Source organism: Eptatretus burgeri, chromosome 13, assembly GCF_056783735.1.
Source record: "Eptatretus burgeri isolate ZD-2024b chromosome 13, Ebu_testis_v1, whole genome shotgun sequence".
NCBI lineage: Eukaryota > Metazoa > Chordata > Myxini > Myxiniformes > Myxinidae > Eptatretus > Eptatretus burgeri.
Window position 1 is genome coordinate 13,659,416 of NC_140973.1, and position 25,595 is coordinate 13,685,010.

Consider the following 25,595-nt stretch of genomic DNA (forward strand, 5'->3'; position numbering starts at 1 on the left):
AGTGACACTTCACCACACATTGCTATACACTCCTGGAGGTAGGGGGTGGGATCAAAGAGAGATGGGGGAGCGAGTGAGAAGTGGGGAGGGGAAGAGGGTGTTCTGGACTTTCATTTGATAGTGGAACTTCAAGGGAGGTGGGGGGGGGGGGTTCGATGTGCATTTGGGAGGACAACTAAAGAGGAAGCAGGGGGGGGGGATAATCCCGTCTGCTGGCATTAGTATAGGTTTGAAAGAAATGGGGAATGTTAAGACAGCGCATTCAAACAGGATAGCAAAATCACCCATCACTTTCAAACAAAACGTACCATTTAAAAAGGGATTATAACACGGGCTTGCCTTGGGGTATATGACTCGAACTGTGGCTTCCACCCTGTTTACCTGCTCTGGAACGGGATCTCTCCGAGGGGGTCACACACTGCCCAGAGTGCCAAAGAAGGGGCGATCTGGAAAAACGAACACTCTCCACCTGCCAGACTCGCCGTCAAGCCAATCCCACTGTCCAAAGCCCGAAACCCGGCTCAGGCCAACAGACCTGAGTGCCCATCGAACCCGAGCTGCAATGATTATAAATGTCCGGCGATGCTAGTGTTTCAGGCCTTTAAATAATTTCAGCACACATTTTTAAACCAAAATGCCGATAAGCTCCAGAATCTCTCAACCCGAGCTGAATCCCAAAATTCAAACGGCGGAATCGAAGCAAGCAGCAGCTCCAACCGCCAAAAAAGTGCTCATCCGCCAAACTAGCACATTCACTGACACTCCGGGCTCGAAACACAACACAAACACCACAGCACAACATTACCACCTTCAAACCACAATGCAACCACCTGTGGGAACTTATCATAATCAACCATTGTTTATCACTGAATGAAAGTGGATAGAGGAGTGTGAGAGGGAGGAGAGAGAGGAAGGATTGGTGAGGGAGTGAGGACAAACAAAGAGATTGGAGGAAAGGATGGATGAATGGATTGAAGGAAGGGATGTATGGATGGAAAGTGGATTCACAGTGAGTTCCACAGTTGGTTGCTGCCAACAGATGGCCCTTAATGGTGTTCTCTCATCCCCTCTTCCTGTCCAGGCTGGAGTTCCTCAAGGCAGTGTTCTGGGCCCTGTTCTTTTTCTGTTTTTCATCAATGATCTCTCTGACTCTGGAAAATCCTCGTTATCTCTTTGCCAATGACTCCACCCTCTGCCGTACCATCTGTCATCCCTCAGACCGGCAAGCAGCGGCCTCTTCAGTCTCTGCAGATCTGGATAAAATCACAAGCTGGTCCAACACGTGGAACATGTCTTTCAACACTGACAAATCTCACACTCTCACTATGTCTCTCTGAAAGGACAATCTGGAACCCCCCAATCTACATTCTCAGCAATCCTCCTGAAGAAGTCCTTTCATTCAAGCTTCTGGGTCTCACTGTCTGTCATGATCTTTCCTGGGAAAGCCAAATTTCCTAGCTGGCCTACAAAGCCAGTCGCAGACTGGGCATCCTCCATCATGCAATGCCTTCCTTGGCACACCTGAGCTCCTGACCACATTCAAAGCTTTTGTCCACAGCCTGGAGGAGTACTGCTCTCCCCTCTCTCCCGCGATGAGGCTGAGTCTTTGGGCCTCTCACTCTCTCACCACAGGCAGGTTGGTGGTCTTTCTGTCTTCTACTGTCTCCTCTCTGGCCTTGCCCCCCTGCTGTCTTTGATACATACCCCCCGCACCCCCCCCCACCCCATATTTCCATAGGGCGCTTAAAGTCTGCCAGCAACCTCCTGGTAAAACTACCAAAATCAAGAATCACTGCTCACCTTCACTTTTTCATTCCTCTTTTTTCCTGCCTTTGGAACAAACTCCCACACTCTCTTCAATCCCACTCTTCCCTTCAGGTCTTCAAAACAGCTGTTCACCACTATCTCTTATCTTCCGCATCCAAAACCACGATCTTTTCTTCCCCCGTTAATCCACCCCAAACCCACCTCCTTCAAATTCTCTGCTTTCCTTCCTAAAAGTCCCTGTCATGTAAGGACCTGAAAGTCCCTGTCATGTCCATATTGTTTCCCCAGTGTGCCCCACCCCATCCCTCTCCCTTCCACAGATCTCCTCATGTCTCTGTTCCACACTGTTTTTTCTTCTTATTTCCTGTTCCACTTATTGTATGTTCTGTGTGTTAGCTCTCATATGAGCCTCGACATTGTAACAAATTTTTTTCAAAAAACACATGATACCCTAATCTCACAGAGTGAACACAAGGTGTAAGGAATGAATGATGGATGAATGAATGAGTTCCCACCTGCTGTTCCTTCATCTGCCACTTCATTCCCTGTAGCATCTGCAATGAGCTTGTGTTTTGGAAACAACTCCCCCTTAATAACATAAAAAGTACTCCACCAGGGGATGCATCTCCGAGCCACTTTGGGCGGTGCTCTGAAATGACCGCTCCGAGGTGAAGGTTACACTTTCAACTTTTGTCAGGTTTAACTAAGAACTAAGACAATGTAACATATTTATCAAATCAAACAAGAAAAAGAGCAATCAGAGATCTAATCAAAGTCTAAACCTTCGGTGGCGGAGGTAACAACATATTTATAGAAAGGGTGAGGAAAACGTATGCGTACAAGCAAGGGTTTTATTACAAGGAAGAAAGGTACAGTCGGGACAAGCATGGATTGGTGAGGTGCGGCAAAAGAAAACACAATAGTAGATGATAAATGGGGTTTCTGGGACGCCCATTCAAATGAATGGGGGGAAAGGGAAAAACTTTATGACCCAAGCTCCAAAAGCTCAAAATAGGAGACTCATTTTCTCCCCACCTATCCTCTTCCCTCCCATACAAGCAAATGTAAAATTGAGACTATGAAAGATTGAGACTTACTGATTAAAGCACTTCTTCCCTTTCATATTTTCATTATACTCTAAGAGCGAACCAACGAATATTTGTCCAGGTTCTACTTTAGGGATAACTTAATTTTCTTATAACATTCATTTCCATCGAGTATATTCACAAAGAATAACTTGGAACTTGGTTCTTGGTTTAAGTGTCTTTGTTGAGCATAAATGAAATGATAAACTTTTCTCAATGCTCTGATTTGACCACCTCCTGATCCACATATCATTTTGAGATTGTAGTAAATTGTTTTTCCATTGTTTAATTGATAACCATCAAAGTTTTCAGTCCATTCAAGGATATTCATTTTTTCTTTACATCCTCCAACTTATTTGTAATTAAATTTATCCGCTTGTTTGTTTTATCTACTTTTACCCCGGTTATTTCTTCAATAAGACTTATTTCATATTTCTCACATTCTTTATGTTTCCAATTTAAATACCAAGGCTGATTACATCTCCACTCTTTGGTTTGATTATTGCTTGGTTCTATCATTTCTAAGTCAGTAAAAAGACGGCGGTAGCCTGTTAAAATTCCCAACCCAATATCTTAACACTTATACTTATAACCATAAGGGAGATGATTGATTCCATTCTCTAAAATATATCTTTTATCATCAAAAGCTCCGAATGCTTTATTATTTATCTCTTCTGTATATTATTGATGTTTATAACTTCTTATTGTATTCATTTTTCTGTACTCTTCCTTCTTTAAGGTTAAACAGTTGTAATAATGTTTAAAGTTTATTGTTTCCTTGATTATATTTTTCTTTATTTCCTTTATCTTCTTATCACACCTTCAATGTTATTATTATCAATATACGTGAAAGCATAAGACTTTGATCTCAATCCTATAAATTCACTCATGACCTTCCCACCCAATTCATCTTGAAACTTACCAATAACCTTTTTATTCTTTGACGAAAACAACACATCAACTGACTTATAGTTACTTGTATCATATATATCAATATTATCAATCATATCCTCATATACATCACTTGTCTTAATTTCTGATATAAAACTATCTGTATCCATATATAACAATGACACATTATCCTTATACTTTAATTTTAAATTATTATAGTAATAGTCATACATTAACAACTTTGACAAGTCAAGAATTGATGTTCCTATATAAATACGTTTATCCATTTCAATACTCTTTTTTTTCAAATGAATAGCACAAAAGTTCTCTGAAAACACCTCCGCTCGCTCAAAACTTGGTCTATTAATTAACTTTGAAGCCTGTTTCCAAGTTGTCGCAAATCTTATGTTTTGTCGATTCCTAACATTTCAATAGTCTTTCCAAATACAGCATGATTAATTAATTTATAAAAGTCCTCAAAATCTGTTTTTGCTTCTGTTCTCCTTTTGTATTAAAATCAATATACTTCTTTAACCAATGACTTTGTTTAAATTTCAAAATCCTATGAATTTTCCTCACTCTCAACCCAGCAGATAAATATTGTCTCAAGTTCCTTTGCTGTAAAACATAACTTTCTTTATCATTTAATGTAGTCAGTAGTTTTTCTGTAGATTTACCTTTTATATTAAATGACTTGGTAATCACTTAACCATTCTTTTATTGGACTTTCTTTATCAGGGGCATAAGGTAGGTCTTTATGTTTGTTATGAAGTTCTTCTGGATATTTTAAATCAACCTCAAAATAATATCCAACTTCAGCTTCATCCTATTCTTTTTGAGAGGAGACAACAATGTCTTGTAAAACTTTTTCATGCTGTTTTTCTTTAACCCATTTAGGTTTTCCATAAGGTAAAGATTGAGACATAGCCCACCCATACAAGTTGTTAGCATCATAATACATCAGGTAAGAGTTGTCCTCATTCTTATTATAATCAGGAAGATATTTGTTATTTGCTTCAGCATATCTTTTGGAACATACTTGAGATATTCCTCCTCTTTTAGCCTTCTCTATCATTAAAAGCATATCTATATCACTGATTAATTCCAAATTTTGTTTTGTCATTTTTAACATAGCACTCCAAGCCAAACCCGGGGCTGTGTAATAGAGAGCGGGGTCTAATGCATAAGAATTTTTATTATGACAGACTGTTCAAAAAGTTTCAAACACATCAGCCAATAACAATACATCAGTTTTAAGGTACAAATCATGATATTCTCCAAGATTCTTTATATTAAACTTTTCAAAAACCTTTTTAGCTTGTGTATAATCTCTATCGGAAATATGAGTTTTATTCAACTTGCTGTAGAAACTTTCCCTTGAAGTAAGTTGTGTTTCATTAAACTTCTCAAATTAATCCATGTAGTCATACGGATATATTGTTGTGAATCTGGAAGCCATGAGCACTCAACATACAGGTCCTATAGCTCAGTTATTTCGATAAGTAAATGTGGAGAGATAGCTCCCCATCCCTTGTTTAATGGGTAATTGAATGTACATGCGCTGCGAAGTTATTTTGATAGTCAGGGTTTTCTTTTATTTTAAAACAACTATAAATACAACAGCAGCATCACCCTCACCTTCACCTCGCTTCCTCACACAGACGCCATTGTTGCCTACGTGCATTCGACCACGTATGTGGGTGGAGATTTCCATCGACTCAGATCGAGACTCCACCCAGAAAGGCAGGGGCGTGCCCCTTGTCCAATCACACCACAGAGTTCGACTTTCCCACGACATGCCGGCCAATGCAGATTGAGACTCCGCCCAGGAAGGCAGGGACATGCCCCTTATCCAATCACACCACAGAGTTCGACTTTCCCACGACACGCCGGCCAATGAGAGTTGAGATGGCCACAGAAGGCGATTTTCTCACGACACGCCGGCCAATGAGGGTGGAGGCCGCCTCAGAGGCGATTTTCTCACGACACGCCGGCCAATGAGGGTGGAGGCCACCTCAGAGGGCGATTTTCTGATCCCGGACAAGGAGAAAATATAAAGGAATGCCAGGCTGGGAGCTAGGTTGGTTGGTTGGTTGGTTGGTCATCTTGGTTGTCACCTGGTTGTCGTCTTGGAGTCGTGGTGGTCATCATCATCGTGTTGCGGGCTCGAGTCCCACCGAGCTGGATCATCGCCTCTGATCTTCCCCTTGGCCATGGTCGATTGGTGTGGGGCCGGTTGGAGAGCGCGCTTCCCGGTGCTTGGAGTGGCGTCGTGTTGCGGGTTCAAGTCCCGTCCAGCCGGATTGCCGAAGATCACATGATGTGGACAGGTCCAAGCGCAGGCTCTGGTCTCTCGCTCACCTGTCCTCGAGCTGGAGGCCTTCAATAAAGACCATTGGGGTCCGTGTGTGTGTGTGTGTGTGTGTGTGTGTGTGTGTGTGTGTGTGTGTGTGTGTGTGTGTGTGTGTGTGTGTGTGTGTGTTGGCCCGTCTTTAAGTAGAACTGTTTAGTGCTTTTTGCCTTGTACATACTGCATTTCTTATCGTCGGATAACTCTGCCCTTTACGTGTTCCCCTCCCACACTATTGTAAATAAATACCCTACTTGTTAAATGTATCAGCTCGTTTTTGTGTTTTCTTTATTGGTTTGGCATGGTGCGTATTGAGAATTAGTCAGGCCGTTCAGGCTGGTAAGTTGTTCATTTGGTCTGGCGCGGCTTTGGTAATTCCGCTCAGTTACGCCGGATCCGAGTCGGTGATAGCGACTCGATTCGGACAAAGTCGGCCGAGGGTGTGGTTTTTCCAGTATTTGGACGGCGTGAGTACTAAGGTAAATTGGAGTTAGACAAGTGAACCCTACCTCACGCTGTCGAAATATTGGCGACCACGGTCCTCTCAGTGACCTGTGACCTTTCGGAGTTGTCGGAGTCACGACCTAAATTCCGGGTGTTCGGTGGGAGATGACTCCACTGCTCCACCTAGTGGTCGTTTATCGCCATCGAAACTCAGCCCCACAACAATATTCCCTTTTGTAATAAGAGATCAATCTCTTCTTGATTTGAGAAATGTGATTTAAGATTCATTAAGTTTTTAATATTTGATGCTAAGTTAGATAATGGACTTGCCATAAACTTGTATGTGTCAAGAAATCTGATATGGGTTATGGGGGATGTATGAATTGTTTTTGTGAATGAGATGTATTTTTGATGTGTGTTCGGAATGGCAGAAATATCTCCAGATGTCTTTGAAAGTTCATTTATAAATACTGTAGAAGTGCGTCATTGTGAGCGTTGTTGTGAAGAAAGACAGGAATAAAGTTTGGGGGCTTGTAATTAAGATTACAATGGGAATGAGCTGGACCTCTATATTTTCCAGTAAGATGACAATGATCCCTAACTTTGATATCTCCCTCAATTTTCTCCTCACAAATATGACAGATATTGTTCTTTCTAAATTCCTTTTTCTCTCCCTTTGGTAATGACATTGGTTTATAGGTTTTAACTATTATTTCTCATAGTCTTATACAGTCTTTTTCCAATCGTCTTACAAACTCCTCTGAGGCATCTTCTCCTCTATAAAGTTCTAACTTGTATTCATCACCAACAGATGATTTGATATAATAACAGAAACCACAAGGAGTATGTTTTTGATATTTATTTGTGTGTGATTCTTTTGGATTAGGAGAAACAGTATCTATCTTTTCAAGGATACTTTCAAAATCAGCATATATCACAAACGGATGTTTTATAGATTTGTTAAAATCTTTGAATGATATGTTTGAACCTGCTTTTGGTAAATTGATTACGGTTGATTTATGATTACTACAATATTTTGAATGTTGGTTTAATCGTTCTTTTGTGTGAAAGGAGTTGAGACATCTCTTACAAAGATACGTTTTACATTTTCTCTCATATAGTTGTGATTTGGTTAATCTTGGTAATTTTTTGATGGAAGCATAATGTGATTTTTCCTTTGAGGTAAAGTCGAGAAGGTCAATATGTGTTTCATCATTTTTATAGTTGTTTGAAATTTTTAATATCTGAACTTTGTTTGTATCCGTTTATCCATATACATTCACAGATAGATTATTCATTTTCTCAAATTTAGGAATATCTCTCAATGACATTGGAAACTTTAGATCTTTAACATTTAATGTATTCTCGTATTTCTTATAATGTTCAACCCTTTCAGGTTTCCATTGTGGAGGAGGTAAGTGAGCAAGAACAGACCATAGAAAACATTTATAGTCTTTGTTTTGAATATTAACAACCGCTTTCTTAAGTTTTATCTCTTGGTAAATCAATATAAGAAGAAGCTTGAAGAGGATCAGATTTTAAGATGTGTATATCTAAAAATATTATTTTTGTAATAGAAATTCCACTACCTACTACAGTGTTATCAACATCTTGTTCTTGTCTCTGGAGTTAATCATAAAGATGACATCTTAAAAAATCTTGAAATAATGAGATAAAGTGAGGGTTTGTCCTTATATAGGGAGTAGTTTCATCACCTTGTCTTACCATATTCAATTTTACTCCCACATAAAACTTAAAAGTTTTCATTTCACTTAATGTGTTTTTAATTCTTCTTCTTCTTCTTTCAGTTGCTCCCGTTAGGGGTCACCACAGCGGATCATCCGTATGATCAGCATAGTGATTTGGCACATGTTTTACGCCGGATGCCCTTCCTGACGCAACCCTGGTCGCCTCTGACGACACAGGGATATGGTACACCTATTTTAACCGGGGTATACACCGGCCCAGTATACTGGTACTCATTTCGCCAACCTCGGAAGGATGACAGGCTGAGTCAACCCCCTGGTGTATTAATTCAGTGGCTCAACAGGGCTTGAACTCAGGACCTTTTGGATCCCAAGCCGCTGCCCTAACCACTGCGCCAACACCAGGCGATTAATGTGTTTTTAATTATAGTTTCAATACTTTGTTTAACCACATCAACAGCTTCCATGATTGAAGATGGTCCAGGGTCTTGAAAGCGAAACAATCTTATTTTTATATGTCCTTTAAATGCCCCATTAGTGTTTTCAATGGAGAATTTAGTGGCACCTTTCCTTTCTTCATTGTTCTTGTGTTTGTGCACCTTGTGTTTTTGAAGGTGTTTATTTTCATTTTTTAAAAAGAATATCATTATCACATCTATCACAATGTTTTGTTTCTTGGTCAAGTGGAGATATTGTCTGAAAAGATTGAATGTGTGTTTGTTGGTTTGAAGGTGTTTTTTTTGTAACATTTATATTCATGATTACAAACATCACAGTATGTTGTATTCACCATATTTATATAACAAAACTTTTCTTAAAATAAAATTTTCTTGATGAAAATTCCGTTTAATTTATAGGTGAATCTGTGTTTAAAACCATTTTATCCTCCAACTTTTTTCACTTTATAAATACAATGTAGCAAGACACAAAAGACAAGTTTCAATCAATCTCTTCATTTGTAAAAGATACTGAGAAATATGTCGGGGATGTAAAATTGAAAAAAAGATACATGTATCAACGATTTGATAAAAACAATTATGGTGAATCATATGAGTTCTTCAATTTCCTTCAGTGGAAGGGCTTTTAGTATATCGGGAAGAACATAAATTAAAGTAGATCTTACAGAAGTTTATCCTCTCCTTCTGGCAATATATTCAAAACTAGAAAAAGCAATGAAACAAGAAAAAGTATCAAAAAAGAAAAACCTTATGGATGAAGCTTTAGAAAGAAAAGATAAGACCATCTGTAATATGCAAGGAGAAATTTGTATTTTTTCAACAACCTTAAAGATGTAAATCCTAATGAACTAAAGAATGTTAATACATCAGGTGAAATGACATTTCATTCAATAGCAGTTGAGGACCATTTTAAAATTACCTTTAATATAAAAAATGTAGTAGTTGAATCTGTTAATGAAAAAAAGTATATAGATATAGATGGTAACGTTTTTTTCTACTTATTAAATATGAGTCATTATTCAACTGAAGATTTTTGAAGATTATGAGAGTGATGATAGTATCTCTGTTCGAACAGCAGACAGTTATGATACCGAGAGTTTGTGTTCAAATGATAGTTGTGAAAGTAGTTTTATAGATGATTGTGAAAGCACCAATGAAAGTATCGAAGATGTTACCGAAGCTGAATTTTATTTGAAGTTAAGTTTTACTTTATAAATATGAATAGTTTACTAGATTTTGAGCCTCTTGAATTACCTGATTCTCTACATGACAAATTTGAGAATTGTCCTGCGTGTGAAAGACGGGGATTAAACACAAAGTCAAAAAGCCTATAAACAATGTATATTTTGTGATTATCTTCTAATTAATGGAAATAAAAAATGTCAAAAGGAATATAATTCTTTGAGATTTACACCAAAAATGAAATACTTCACAAGATTGATTTGAGAAATGAATGTAAAGTCTTCTTCTTCTTCTTCTTTTGGCTGCTCCCTTTCGGGGTCGCCACAGCGGATCATCCGTATGATCCGCATCATGATTTGGCACATGTTTTACGCCGGATGCCCTTCCTGACGCAACCCTGGTCACCTCTTACGACACAGGGATATGGTACACCTATTTTAACCGGGGTATACACCGGCCCAGTACACTGGTACTCATTTCGCAGACCTCGGAAGGATGACAGGCTGAGTCAACCCCCTGGTGTATAAATTCCGTGGCCCAACGGGGCTTGAACTCAGGACCTTTTGGATCCCAAGCCACCGCCCTAACCACTGCGCCAACACCAGGCATAAATGAGGCAACACCAGGAATGTAAAGTATGAGGGTGATAATACACCTTTTCTTACAAGAGAAGAGACTGAACAAATGACGACCATGTTTTGCGGATTGATGATTTATATTATTAACGATGATCATTTTCAGGGAAGTATCAACACAAGATATTGTATAAATAAAATTCTGGATTGTCTTGAAATTAAACCTGAATTTAGGATAAAACATAGAGTTTCTAAAAAATCCAACAAAAAACTAAATAACTTGTTTTCCAAATATATAAATGAATGATTTTTTACCCATTTGGGAAAATAAGATAAAATTTAACAACCATAAGAATCTTCCAAATTCATTAAGATGTCTCATAGTTGGTTCAAGCAGATGTGGAAAAACCTGCTTACTTTTAAAGATGCTCCTTACTCCCAACTTTTTAGATTATGATAATTTAATAATTTTCACAAAGTCGAGTTTTCAACCTGAGTATCAACTACTCTCACAAGGTTTTAATGCTGGTCTTCAAAAAGAAGATATCATCGGATTATTTAAACTTGAAAACAAACTAAGTGATTACAACATTAAAGATGTAATACAACAATTTTGTGATACACAGATATATAAAAAGAAATCAAAGCTGATAACTTGTATTGTTCGTGATAATACGAATGATATACCTTCTCCCCAAGATTTGGATAAATCAAAAAAGAACCTCCTTATCTTTGATTGTGTTAATGAGAGAAACCAAATGGTAATGGATAGCTACTACACGAGGGAGACATTCTTCTTGTAATTGTATTTATCTTAGTCAATCATACTTTCAACTCCCTCGTTGCTCAATAAGAAACAATGCTACTACTTTTATTTTATTCAAGTTAAATTCAATAGATATAAACAATTTTTGGGGAGACAATTGTTCTACATTATGGAGTAAAAAGGAATTTGGAGATTATATGAAGCACACGACTGAAAAATATAAATATATTGTGAAACAAGATGAGATATTAAGGCATATATTTTCAGATATAAATGACAACTATTATTATAAATCTTGTGGGTAAATCTGCTTCTGGAAAAAAACTTTCATAAATCAAGGTTCTTTTATAGTACAAATGAGAATATTGTAAATTTGCTTCAAAAGCACCATGTAGTTCGTATTGTATCAACAACAATAAGACCTGGAGAAGTAGAAGGTGAAGATTATTACTATATTTCAGTTGAGGAACATATGCGATTGAGGAATGAAGGCCAAATATTTGAGGAGGTTTCTCTTGGTTCAACAAAATATTCACATTGTAAGAGCGAGTTAAAGAAACTAAACTCTGGTGGTCTTTGGATATTGGAAACTAATCCAGAAGGAATGAGACAAATTATTAAACATCTGAGTGGTAATGGGGTTTAGATTTTATCATTCAGTTTTGATGTTGATGAAGAAACTCAACGCAAACATATGAAAAGCAGAGACACAAGTATTAGTGAAGAAGAAATTATAACTCGTATTAATGTTAATAAAGAATTTGATGAAATATTTAAAGAAAAGGATTTATTTGAACACATCTACTTTAATGATGAAAAAAGGAAAATTTCCCTGTTGACCTTTATAATTCAGTGAATGATATTTTCCAATAAATAAATGGATGCGAAAGAAAGAGCGAGAAGATTTAAGGAGCATCAAGAGTTGGTTTCAAAAGTTGTAAAACAACAGGAAGACATATAGAAGAAACGTAGACAGAAACTAACGGGTGAAGAAGCATTTGAGAGAAAACGAGAGAAATTTTAAACCACTTTTAAAAACTTCCCAAGAAAAAATTATAGATGCTTCCACAGTTCCCACAATAGAATATACTCCTAAAAAAAACTTCAAATGTTGAAAGATTTCAGTCGAATGACAGAGAAAGAATTAGAGCATATAGGAGAATTAGAATATGATGATGGATTATTTCAACAACCGGAAGAGATTAATCAACCCCCTGATTATATTGTGAAGGCTCTTCAAAAAAATGAATATTCAGCGGATTCAAAAACCAAAGTAGGACCCATTCCAACAGAATAACCAGCAATATTTCGATCTTGTTCAAGAAAAGTGATTGATATTTAATGATGAATTAAGGTTCTTGAGTTCTTCTCAACCCCCCTGATAAACTAACTCTGAGATATTAATGTTTCATCTAACAAAAGATGGAAAACAAGGTTCAACTGTAAGGGATGAATCAAAGTATTTTGATAAACCATTGGATATGAAAAATAAGGATGATAGAGTGTATATTGGTGGCGGTGGTCATAAGGCAGCTTAGCTGCTGGGGTAGCTATCATTTCTTGAAGCACGACTGTGTCGCTGATGCAGTGCCCCTCTACCAGTACACACACTGGAACTGGTACTCATTTCGCCGACCTCGGAAGGATGACAGGCCGAGTCAACTCTCTAGTATTAATTCAGTGACCAAGGGGTCTCAAACTCAGGACCCTAGGATCCCAAGCCACCACCCTAACCACTGAGCCAACACCAGGCTTGAGTGTATATTGATCTGCTGGACTCTCTTAATTATAGGGTTAGTCTATCTGGTAAAAGTAGGAAGAATGAGAAGGAGAAAGGCATTATTCAGGCTTTAAGTTTCCTTGGTTCAGGTGTTAGTTTTCTTCCAATTGACCCATCACAATTAGTTAATCGACTGTATTGCTGTTAGGTAGTAAGAAGGCTGGAAATAACAATTGTTTTAATGAAGCATCAGCCATTTTAGACCAGTTGATGAACATGAAAATAATTAATAAATGTCAATACAAAGACATTTTATCCCATATTAAATAAGATGAGAAGCACAATCCTTCGTTGTAATTTCACAACAAGTGACCACACATCTTCATTCCCATACCCACCTCAACTTGATGCAACAAAAGAATATGAGGCATCTTTATTGTCCATGGAAACTTATAATACCTTATTTAATATCACCGAGAAAAATGACAAGTTTAGTTATTATCCGGGAAGTGAACACAAAAGGAGAACAGTTTCACCCGGAGCATATGAGATTTCTCAAATATCTTCCAAAATTGCTCGTCTTATGAAAGACCAAGGTGATGAACCAAAAATATTGTTATAGATATTCAAACACGTACTTCAAAATCAACGATTAAACTTAAAAATAGGTTGATTTCACAATTGATAATTGATTTAGAGAGTTATTGGGTTTCTCCTCAAAAAAGATTGAAACTAATGGGACGTTTTACAGTGATAATGTCAGTCAAATATCCTCAGGCATAAATTCGGTATTAATTCACTGTGATTTGATTGATGGTGCTTATAATGATGGAATAAAAACAAATACAATATTTTCATTGGCAACGGGAACAAACACAGACCCTGGATATAGTCAAAGGAAAGGAATGGATAATGATGATACAAAAACAAGTAAAAGTTTTACTGTGGTAGTTCCTCTTAAAGGTATATTTAGATTTTGTGATCATGATAAAGTTCTGTATGGTCTTAAAATTAGATTTCAACTGCAAAGGAATGATAATGAAAATAGATTGCTTTTTGGTGTTGGTAATGCTTTTGCTGCTCAGAATAAATTTCTAATTGATGAAATTAGTTGGTATATTAGTGAATATACTCCTAATCTTAAAACAGAAGAGATGTTGAATAGAAGACTTAACTCAAAGAAACCACTCAATGTATCATACCTTAAAAGAAGATGCCAACACCTTAAACTGAACCAAACCACTTACACGTGGAATTTGGGTGTTCTGGAAGGAGAGCCACGATATCTGTGGCTCATTTTCAAAAAAACAGATGGTGATACTGCTACTGAGAAGAATATTATGTTGAGTGATAATGCTAAGGTGAAACAACTTTGCATTTCTCCAGATGGAACGTTTTATCCACGAGATAGATTGGAAATTAATTGGGGAAAAAATGATTATGCTGAAACATACAAGTCTTACCAAAAGGTGGGTGAAAGCAATTGAAATAAAGAACCCATTTTGGATATGACAGCATTTAAAAGTCTGTATACAATCTATGCGATTGACCTGAGTGCTCAAAAGGAAACTATAAAGTATAATTGAGTGGATACTTCCCTATACATTGAAAAAGGAGAGAGTGAATAAGTTTATACATATTGTTTGCTTTGGGAAGAAACAGAATTACATATTAATACAGATAATGGTGTTATGATTAGTCTCACATAATTTTTTTTGATAAATAAATGAGTAGTAAAGTGCCAACTGAGGTATATGTTAATGAAATCAATCTTCATAAACTATCATCTTGTATTCAAAATTAAAAGCCTTGTATGATTAACATTAATACAATTCAGAGAAAAGGAGCAGTAAGAATTGATGTTTTGCTCACAAGAGAACAGGTGAAAATCTTGAATGATACTGGCTCACTTAAAATTAAAATGTCAAAACCAATGTTGAAGAAATATTCAATAACAGAGACAAGTGGAGGATTTCTCCCATTTCTAATTCCTTTATTTGCTGGTTTAAGTGCAGCTGGAGCATTGGCGGGTGGTATTTCAGCAGCGGTGAAAACTGCCAACAAAAGAAAGGCTCAACTCCGGGCTCAAAAAGAGTTGGAAAGACATAACAAAGAGTTGGAGAAACAAATTAGTGGAAGTGGTGTAATTGTAGATTTTGCTGAAAAACTTGAAAGTCTGCCTGATAAAGCGAGATTGTTAGTTGGAGATATGCTTTCTTCTAAGGCACAAGCAGGTGTAAAATTAACTAAAAGGGGTAATGGATGATATCTTTCTAATAAATAAATGAGCATTCATGAGTGGTTTAAAGGATTTGGAAAGAATACATCAAATTTAGAGCTTATCAAATATTGTAAGAAATTAAAAATTCATAATGTGGTTATTTGTTTGAGAGATGAATTAACAAACGTGTCTAAACATACAACGAATATTATTATTAATTTAGAAGATAATAATGGGAACGGTTCTCATTGGGTTTGTATTTTTAATGGTCAAGACAAATGTTGCTTTGATAGTTATGGTCTTCCACCACCTGTTGAAGAAATAAAATTCTTACAGAATGGTGTTTATCAAACATTTCAAGTCCAATAATTAAATTCCAAGTGTTGTGGTCAATTATGTCTATGTGTGTTATTTCAACTCAACAAAAATTAATTTTTTTATGACATTATTTTTAATCTAATACAAATGACTTATGTTGGAAAAGATGGTTCTATTTTTGGTGTATCCCAAGAACTGGATATTGATTTATCAAAATATTAGATAAAGGCACAGGCTGAACGACAGAAATATAGTATAGCAAAAAATATTAATATGAAAAATGCATATAAATTAATAAATTATCCAAGCCCGATTGACGCGAATGACTTGGTGAGATTAATTGATTTATCACAATATATATATATATATATATATATATATATATATATATATATATATGCTTAAATAAAATGGCACGTTTTGTGAAACAAGTAGAATTTACAACCACAACACCTCGTTTAACAAATCATACACCTTTTCTTATTAAATTCAATTATCTGCTTAGTATTGAATTTTATAAAGAAGGAAGTATAGTTAATATGAGAATAGAGAAATGGAGGTATAATATGTGCGATTTAGGATAGAAATGGTCTTTTTAATTCAACCTAGAAGACCTACACAATTTTTATCAGTCTCGTGAAGAAGAATATTATCCTCTTGGTAAGAATCAGGAGATATGTGGAAGCACAATTAGCAAACAACAAATACACAATTTAGGGAATAGGAAATTATATGATGGTGAAGCAATAGTTTATATGCAAAGAAGGAAGGAAATTGGATAATTATACAAAGTCGAAGAATACAAACTGATTTAACAACAGGAAGATGGGGTGGTATTACGTGTCATCATATTAATCTGTCATATATTTCTGATACATAAATGACAGCAAGAAGACTTCAAGAAAATTATAATTTTTGCATTCAAGGATCCCTATAAGAAAAGGGTGTTGGATTTTACATTCCTTATGAATTGGAACATAGACACAGGCATTTTTCAATTAAAAACTAGCCTAATACTGATAACTAGCCTAATACTTGCCTAATTCTATATTTACTTCGATTCGGTTTATGATTTATTTGCTAAGAAATTTCCTTAAGTAACTATCATATGTCCTCAATTGCAACAGTGCTTATTCAGTAGATATCCATTGACAATGTTTGTTCATTTTTAGTGTAATTTCAAAATACTTCCATGTGATTTTGTAAAGATTCACCATAGATACACATTTTGGTAATTATGTATATGGCATGTTCAATTTGTTCCAAAAAGAGCTTAAAATAGCCTTGACTTTGACCTCTGAAGGTCATGAAAGCAACCAAACGATTGGGCATCCTAAAGGCTATTGGAATCCATACCAAGATCATCAAAATCAGTCAAAACATAGCTGACATACGACAATTACAGTGTTTTCATTACCACCCCCTTACACGGTTGATTACACTGAACAACAAATTTCAAAATTTTTTTTTTACTGGAGATGTGTAAAGTGATTAAGACTAATTTGGGTACGCTGATTTCAAAAATCATAACCGTTTTGCTGTATCACGTCAGGATTTTCAGGAACAGAAATATTCCCATTGCCTAGAAGTCAGGATTTCAATGAAATTTACATATGTCTTTAACATGTCTATTTCGTACAATTGTTGATAACTTGTGTTATATTTCTTTCTTTCAGATAAAGATGAGTAGGCGTTCCTGTACCAATCATCCTGACAACTTTTGTTATGTCTGTGGTCGGTATACCAAAAAAGATCAACAGCGAAGTATATCTACAGCAGTGAAAATGAAGGCCACCTACTTTCACTACTTCGGGTGTAAGGTGGGGGACCAAGAACAGAGCTGGGCACCACACATCTGCTGCACAAGCTGTCACACAACCTTGACTCAGTGGTTGGTGGGCAAGCGCGCGAGCATGCCATTTGCGGTGCCCATGATATGGCGTGAGCCGCAGAATCATCATGATGATTGTTATTTCTGCTGCACAAGCATCGCTGGCTTCAACAAGAAGAATAAAGGTCACATCAAGTACGCTGACTGCGTCTCTGCTCGTAAACCTGTGCCTCATGATGACGAGAACCCCGTTCCAACACCTCCAGCTGATCAGAACATAGCTGTAAGCAGTGGTGAAGAGGATGGTGATGATGAACCTTTTGAACCCGACACTCAAGAATCACACCTTCTGAACCAGGGAGACTTAAATGATCTTGTAAGAGATCTCTCGCTGTCAAAGGCGAAGGCAGAGCTGCTTGGATCAAGGCTGCAGCAGTGGAATCTACTTGAACCTAACACCAAGATATCCTTGTTCAGAGCACGTCACAGAGACATGGCTGAGTTCTTTGAGATGGAAGACACGATGACATTCTGCAGTGACATCAACGGTCTGTTGAAAGAACTTGGGTGTGATCACGATCCTGCAGACTGGCGCCTCTTCATCGACTCGGGGAAGAACAGCTTGAAGGCTGTTTTGCTCCACAATGGCAACGAGAAACCATCAGTCCCACTGGCTCACGCGTTCGGCATGACAGAGACCTATGAGACTATGCGGCAGCTGCTTGATTCCATCAAGTACAATGACTTCAACTGGCACATCTGCGGAGACTTGAAAGTGGTGGCGCTGTTGTTAGGGCTGCAGTCAGGCTACACGAAATACATGTGCTTCCTTTGTCTCTGGGATAGCAGAGACGACAAGAATCACTGGACGAAGAAAGATTGGGAAGAGCGAAAAGAGCATGTACCTGGTCGACACAACGTGAAGCATGTCGCCCTTGTCGACCCAGCCAAGGTTTTCCTTCCACCACTCCACATAAAGCTCGGCTTGATGAAAAGTTTTGTACGGGCAATGGATCTGAATGGGCGTGGGTTTTTATACCTCAAGGAAAAGTTTGGCAACACCTTGTCGGAGGCCAAGATCAAGGCTGGTGTCTTTGTTGGACCGCAAATCCGACAGATTATGAAGGACGAAACTTTTCCGACAACTCTAAACCCCAAAGAGCTGGCAGCGTGGAGGAGCTTCAAAGCTGTGACGGACAACTTCTTGGGGAACGAGCGCGCGGACAACTATGAAGAAATAGTGCAGCAGCTGCTGGAGTCCTTCAGGAAACTTGGCTCCAGGATGTCCCTGAAAATCCATTTCCTACACCAGCACCTGAACTTCTTCCCTGACAACTTGGGAGCAGTCTCGGACGAGCACGGCGAGCGATTCCACCAAGAGATTTCACTCATGGAGACGCGTTACCAAGGGCGGCACAACCCGAACATGATGGGCGATTTCTGCTGGTTCCTGCATCGTGAAACTGACACAGAGCAGCACAAACGCAAAGCCAAATGCCTAAAGCATTTTTAATTACATTCTAGTGGAGTTTTTCTGTAATTTCTATAATTTTGAAGCATTCATGATGAAATAAATGAATAAATGAATTTTTGTAAATTTCATTGAAATCCTGACTTCTAGGCAATGGGAATATTTCTGTTACTGAAAATCCTGACGTGATACAGCAAAACGGTTATGATTTTTGAAATCAGCGTACCCAAATTAGTCTAAATTACTTTACACATCTCCAGTAAAAAAATTTTGTTGTTCAGTGTTATCATAGAGACAACATTTTGAAAGGGTTTCACAAGATTGCCTAAAACCTAGAAGGCCTTACAAGATACCAGAGACTGTACCCTTTCAAACAGTTGAGGTCCAAAAATGTTCATTTTTTTCGAAAATTTCCCACCACTCATGGACTTCAATGGCTGCCCGACTAGGTATTACAAGTCATAACTACAACGGCACTCAGTGGAGCACATACCTCTGCTCGGCTGAACAGTTTATGTTTGTACCTCACTGATCAGTCGGATCTACATCCAGATCTTCACCATAATCAAATCAATTTGGCCTTGTCATACAACCAACTTGTCCAAAAGTTTCATCCAAATGCATGCATAACTTTTTTTTAGATATGGTGATATATATCATTTTAGGCTCTCTCTCTCTCTCTCTCTCTCTCTCTCTCTCTCTCTCTCTCTCTCTCTCTCTCTCTCTCTCTCTCTCTCTCTCTCTCTCTCTCTCTCTCTCTCTCTCTCTCTCTCTCTCTCTCTCTCTCTCTCTCTCTCTATGGTGAAAAACCACTTGAAAAATTCGAGTATCTGTATCCAGATCTTCACCAAAAATCTAATAAATTTGTCCTTGTAACACACCTAACGTCCTGTCCAGCAAATTTTGCCCGAATCTGTCCATAACTTTTTGAGATACCCTGCTCAAACAGACGGACAAACAAACAGACAGGCGTGATAACATAACCTCCATTCACCTTAGGTGGCAGGCGTAATAAAATAAAATACATGAATTATTATCTGAAAGAAAACTATAATATGTTGTCACATTGATCATCCCGCTAACACCAAACTGCAGCACTGGGAATTCATTAACTCCCGAGGATAGGCCAAATCACACGAGGAACCCAAGCGGAATGGTCCCTTATGTGCCCTCGTCAGAAATGCTAATTCCACTGGTCTCTTGAAAGTGAACGTTACCCTTTTAACCTCCCCCCAGGGATTTACCAAAGCTGAGCCGAAACAGTTTCTCGCATTCGAGGTTTGCAATGACGGGTCACCAAACGACAAGTGTTCTTATGGAATAACAGATTTATTGAAAGAAAGCACAGGATTTCGAAAATGCATAATCCCCCCCCCCAAAAAAAAAAAATAGACGGACACTAATACAATGCGGAGAAATAAAGAAATAAAAGCCCATGGTATAATCAATCGATCAATCAATCAAAACAACATTTATTTCCTTCAAGAAAAACAAAAAAATAACGAAAATTAAATGCACTTAATGCAAGAAATAACACCGATGGTGCCACACTCAGACTCATCACTTTCTTCTGCCTCTCCAGCACTGCTCTTGTGCTTGGAAGCCATGTTTGATTAATGAGCAGAGAAATTAAACGAGAGACAAAACACCGGTCAAGATAGAGGGACGAGAAGAATGATTGAGACCCAGGACAGACTGCAAACATGCTGTGGGAATTGTGGGTAACTGCAGGAGGGGTGAGTAATCTGCCCATTGTTTGTGGGGGATGTTGGCGGGTGGAACGTTTTACCAGATGTACTCAGCTGGGGCTTGGGGGTAGATGTGGTGAAATATTTTAACTGTGTAACTTGAAGGAGGGAGGGAGGGAAGCATCTTTGGCAGCTTGTAATAGATGCGGTGAAGCGTCCTCATAGCAGAATGGTGGAATCAGCCATTCAGTTCGGTTATAACATGGCTGATGGAAGATATGTTTTGGAACTGTGTTTATGTCCATGACTCGTAGAAGATATGATGTTTTTTCCATGCATTACTATAGTACTGTACTGTGCATACATCCAGCTCGCTTATAACATGCCTGGTGGAAGATATGTTTTGGAACTGTTATATGCACGGCTCGTGGAAGATATGTTTTTGCATTCTAGTACACTACAGTATGTACATGCAGCTCGTTTACCGTGCGGCTTGTGGAAGATGTGTTTTAGAGCTGATTTATGTTCCCAGTAAGCCTGGTGTTGGCTTAGTAATTAGGGTGGCTGGGTTAGCACATTAGGGTCCTGAGTTTGAGCCCTGTTAACTGCTGAATTAACACCGGGTGAGGTTGACTCAGCCTGTCATCCTTCCGAGGTCGGCAAAATGAGTGCCAGCATGCTAGTTCTGTGTCGGAGTGGCGACCCGTCCAGGATTGTGTCCAATAGCCAAGGAATGTGCTTAGGCAGCACCAACGCTCTGCACAGAGTATGGTCCAAATGGATGGATGGATGAATGGTAGATGGGCATAGCATCAGTGGCACAGCTGTGCTTCTAAGAAATGACAGCTACCCAGCAGCCAAGCTGCCGTACACAAGAACAAAACAGATGTGCGTAGTTCGTGGAAATTTTGTTTTTTTCAATTGCGAAAAACCACAAATTCGCGAAGCACAGGGCCACAAATGTCAAAGCAGGTTACATTTTGTAATACACGAATACACGGGGCTGATTTTTGTTCCCTCGAATGGCGGGTCCAACAGTACATATATATATATATATATATATATATATATATATATATATATATATATATATATATATATATATATATATATATATATATATATATATATATATAATTGAACCCCCTAACTTAACAAGGCAACAGGGCACAGATCGTCCAATCACAGTGCTTGCTGCACAACCTGCCAGCAACAAGTGTCACCTGCTACGCGAACACATTGTCTCTGCCATGCTGTTCACCAGTTAAGAGGTTTGCAGCCAGGAATATTAAATTAAACCAAAGAAGCACACTGACTCTATGATGTGATGCTAACGTCATGTATATAAATTATACCAACACATCACCTCCAAACTAGGAGACATCTGTATGGTACTCAAGCCTTTGCAGACTGAAATGAAAGCCTATGATCACAAATAGACATAGCAGAGATGTCTATCTAGATTTTGCCCTTGTTGTGGGCTAATCAGAACAACAAACTGCTGATCGTTTATTCGTGACAATATTAGGCTCTTTTAATAAAACCAAATCGAATCCTCTAACTTGACTAGTCAGCAGGGCACAAATCGAGTTTGGAGGTGATGTGTTGGCATAATTTATGTACTTGATGTCAGCATTCTTCTGTGGTTGAACATGTGTGTGTATGTATATGTATATATATATATATATATATATATATATATCTATATATATATATATATATATATATATATATATCTATATATATATATATATATATATATATATATATATATATATATATATAGATATATATATATATATATATATATATATATATATATATATATATATATATATATATATATAGATATATATATAGATATATATATATATATATATATATATATATATATATATATATATATATATATATATATATACATTCCTTTGTTTGTTTGTCTTCTGCATGCTGAAAGTTTTTGGAACAAGTCCCCCACCCCTCATAAACAAAACAGTTAAACAGAAAGGCTAATTTTTCAGCACATCATCCATTTGTTATTTAACGTTTTTTTAACGATTCTACTTGCCCTTTACTCTCTCGTTGCTGTGTGGCTTTATAGCTTCATGGCAGGGAAGATGCACCATATGGCAGTGTGCAACATTACCACTGTGTTATACTTTCCCCAAGGAAATAAGAAATACATTAGTGAAGGCGATGCGGGAATGGGAAGGAAAGTAGGATGGGGGCTGTGAATGGCAATGGAGGGGCAAACATGGGTGGGGTGTTGGAGGGGGTGAGGGTGTTAAGACCGTTCCAATAACGTGCACAGCAAAACGACAGAAATGGTACCTTGATTCGCAGCTAACGCTTTTTGGAAAACAAGAAACGAACATATAATGTGCGCTGTCCAGCGGAGACTCATTATTGCAAAGGATGTCCCAGGAAGAAATTATTAGGCAAAGGGTGAGAGTTTTCCCATTAGGTGCGGGAAAGCACGCATGCACTCCCCCCAGCGCACTTCGCGCGTGCCCGATTGCCAGTGGTCTTGGCTGGAGCTGTGAAAGTGTGATTCTCCGTTGTGGTACCTGTGGGTTTCATTTGGCCATGAACAGCTCGTCCCCAGAGCTGTTTGCAAGCGAAATGTAATTTGTTATCTTATCTTATTTATTTATTTATTTATTGCCACCCCCTGTTTTTGAATGTCCTTCGCAGCAATCGGCAGCACCTAGAGAGACGAGACTTGAGGAAATTATAACTTTTTATTTCAATGCTCCAGTAAGCTGCCGGCACAACCCGCTGACCTGAATGATTGGAAGGTCAGGAAATATTATCTCCTGGTGGTTGGATTTGGAAAACGAATGATGGAGATGCATAAATATATATATTTAATTTACATCAAAAGAAGGCTCTGCCAAGCAAGGAAATTTGCTCATTGTTTGTTGTTTCATTACATATTTTCAGACATTTGGCACAAAAAAATAATCAAGCGTAAAATATTTTGATAAATTATGACAAATTTTCTACGTGTAATAAATTATATATTTTACTGTGCACATAGATGGACACATTCAACTCGCCAACCACATCGGTGTGTAAATCGAGTCCCAAAGAGCTGGGTATAAACAGGCTCACTTTCCATTTCCCACTTGGTCCAAGTGGCTCGATTTCGGTTTATATGTTCAACCAGATTTATCATTGAGGAGAAGAATAAGCTGAAAAATATCAGCGTTTTTACATGCTGCAACATTACACAAAATTACAGTTGGAAACGTTTTCTTTCCTCAAGTGCAGAAAACTGAACAATTTGCACATGCTTGGTGAGACGTCAGAGAGGAGTGCTGCATCGTAAAGCACCTGGCTCTGGTGGGTCGATGCTTCCTTGGGATGTTCTCAACTTGAAAGATTCACCAACCTTAACTCGATAAACAGCAGAACGTATCAACTCGCTCAACTATGACCTCCAGGATACACTTATTCTTATCTTTCAAAGCCATTTTAAAAACTCAAGCTAAACTGCCATGAACAAAGTGCTTATATTATGGTTGTGTCACCTGTTTGGAGTAAAGCCAAATTATTGCGCTGTCTGGTGGGGTTGTTCTCCTATATCAATTGCATATTGCATATGAATAAGTTCCTCCATGAGCCGTAGAGAATTGTAAAATCCCAAGGAGCTGATACTCTCGGCCCCCCACCTTTTGGATGGTATGCAGAACAAATTTGTATAATATGAAAACTCAGTGTTGAACGGTTTTTGAAATGTTGCGTACACAAGCCAAGTTACCGAGATGGCTGCCATGACAAAATAATTCAGCCAATCACAGTGGTAATCTAATCAGGTTGAGATATTGTCATGAGGAATAGATATCTGCAATGTGAAATCTAAATGTTCAATGGTTTTTGAAATATTGTGCACACAAAAGTACATGGATGGATGATCGGCTGGTCGGTCTGTCGGTCAAGGTCATTTTAACGTCCCCCATCTCTGACCTTGTCAGGGGGGTGTGGAACTAGAATAATAAAAACATGACTTCATATTAAGACAAATTAATGTCGCAAAATCCCAATTTACAACAGTGGTCCAAAGGACATGTTGTCCATGGATGTTCCCTCTCTCCGGGATGGACTGGACTCTAAAATTGGGAATGAAATTCTCTTCCCTGTATTGGCTGCAGTGCAATTTTTCTGGGAAGTATGGGATTGTGGCTCTGCTCAGCTCATGCCTAATAGGGGAAGCTTATGCAACTGTTTAGCCAGAAGAGCCTTTTCAAAATTACATAATAAAAAAATTATATATATATATATATATATATATATATATATATATATATATTGTATATATGTATATTGCATATACTAGTGGGCTTTGCTTACAAGCTGCAAGCAGATACTGGGTGCATCCTACATGCAGACATAATAAATCTAAGCTTTATACATTTGATGAAATGCATTGTGGTTGCATTCTGTAAGCAGCCAAATAACTCAAGTCAATCAAAAATGAGTGATCAGAATCTATGCATGAATACGCTACGGCGTCGAGGGGGTTGCTCCTTATGGAGCTAAAGGCTTTTTCCCTGATGATGACGACCCACCCATTGCCGACCCCACCTGGACGCAGGATTTCATCCCATGGTGCAAACCACTCTTCGATTTTCAAAATTAACTTTGGCTGTCCGATCTTCTCTTCTATATATATTCTTCTTATTATTTTTTTGTTTTCAATTCAATATCATAATCTTTCTTATCTATATTTTTCAATTTTTTTCTTTCTATTTTATTTATCTGTATTGTCTATCTATATAATAATATAAAAAAAATTATCTAAAAAAACACAATACTGCGCCAACTTTGCTTCTCCGGGTCTTCACGCCCTGTCAGTGGCCTGAACAATCGTGTGCAATGTCGTAGCGAACTTGAATCATGTATTGTATTGGCTTGTGGTGATTATTCCCTTTCAATGTGCTGGTTAGGAAGATGATGCTTAAACCAGAACAAGAGAAATCTCATTCACATTAAAAAATGCAATGACGTGTTGTCAAGGAAGTCCAGCCGATGATTACTCCTTCGTCGTCTCTCCAGTGGTTTGTGAAGGAGGAAGGATTTAATGGCGCTGAGCCGCTGCGGCTTTAAAATGGTGTAGAAA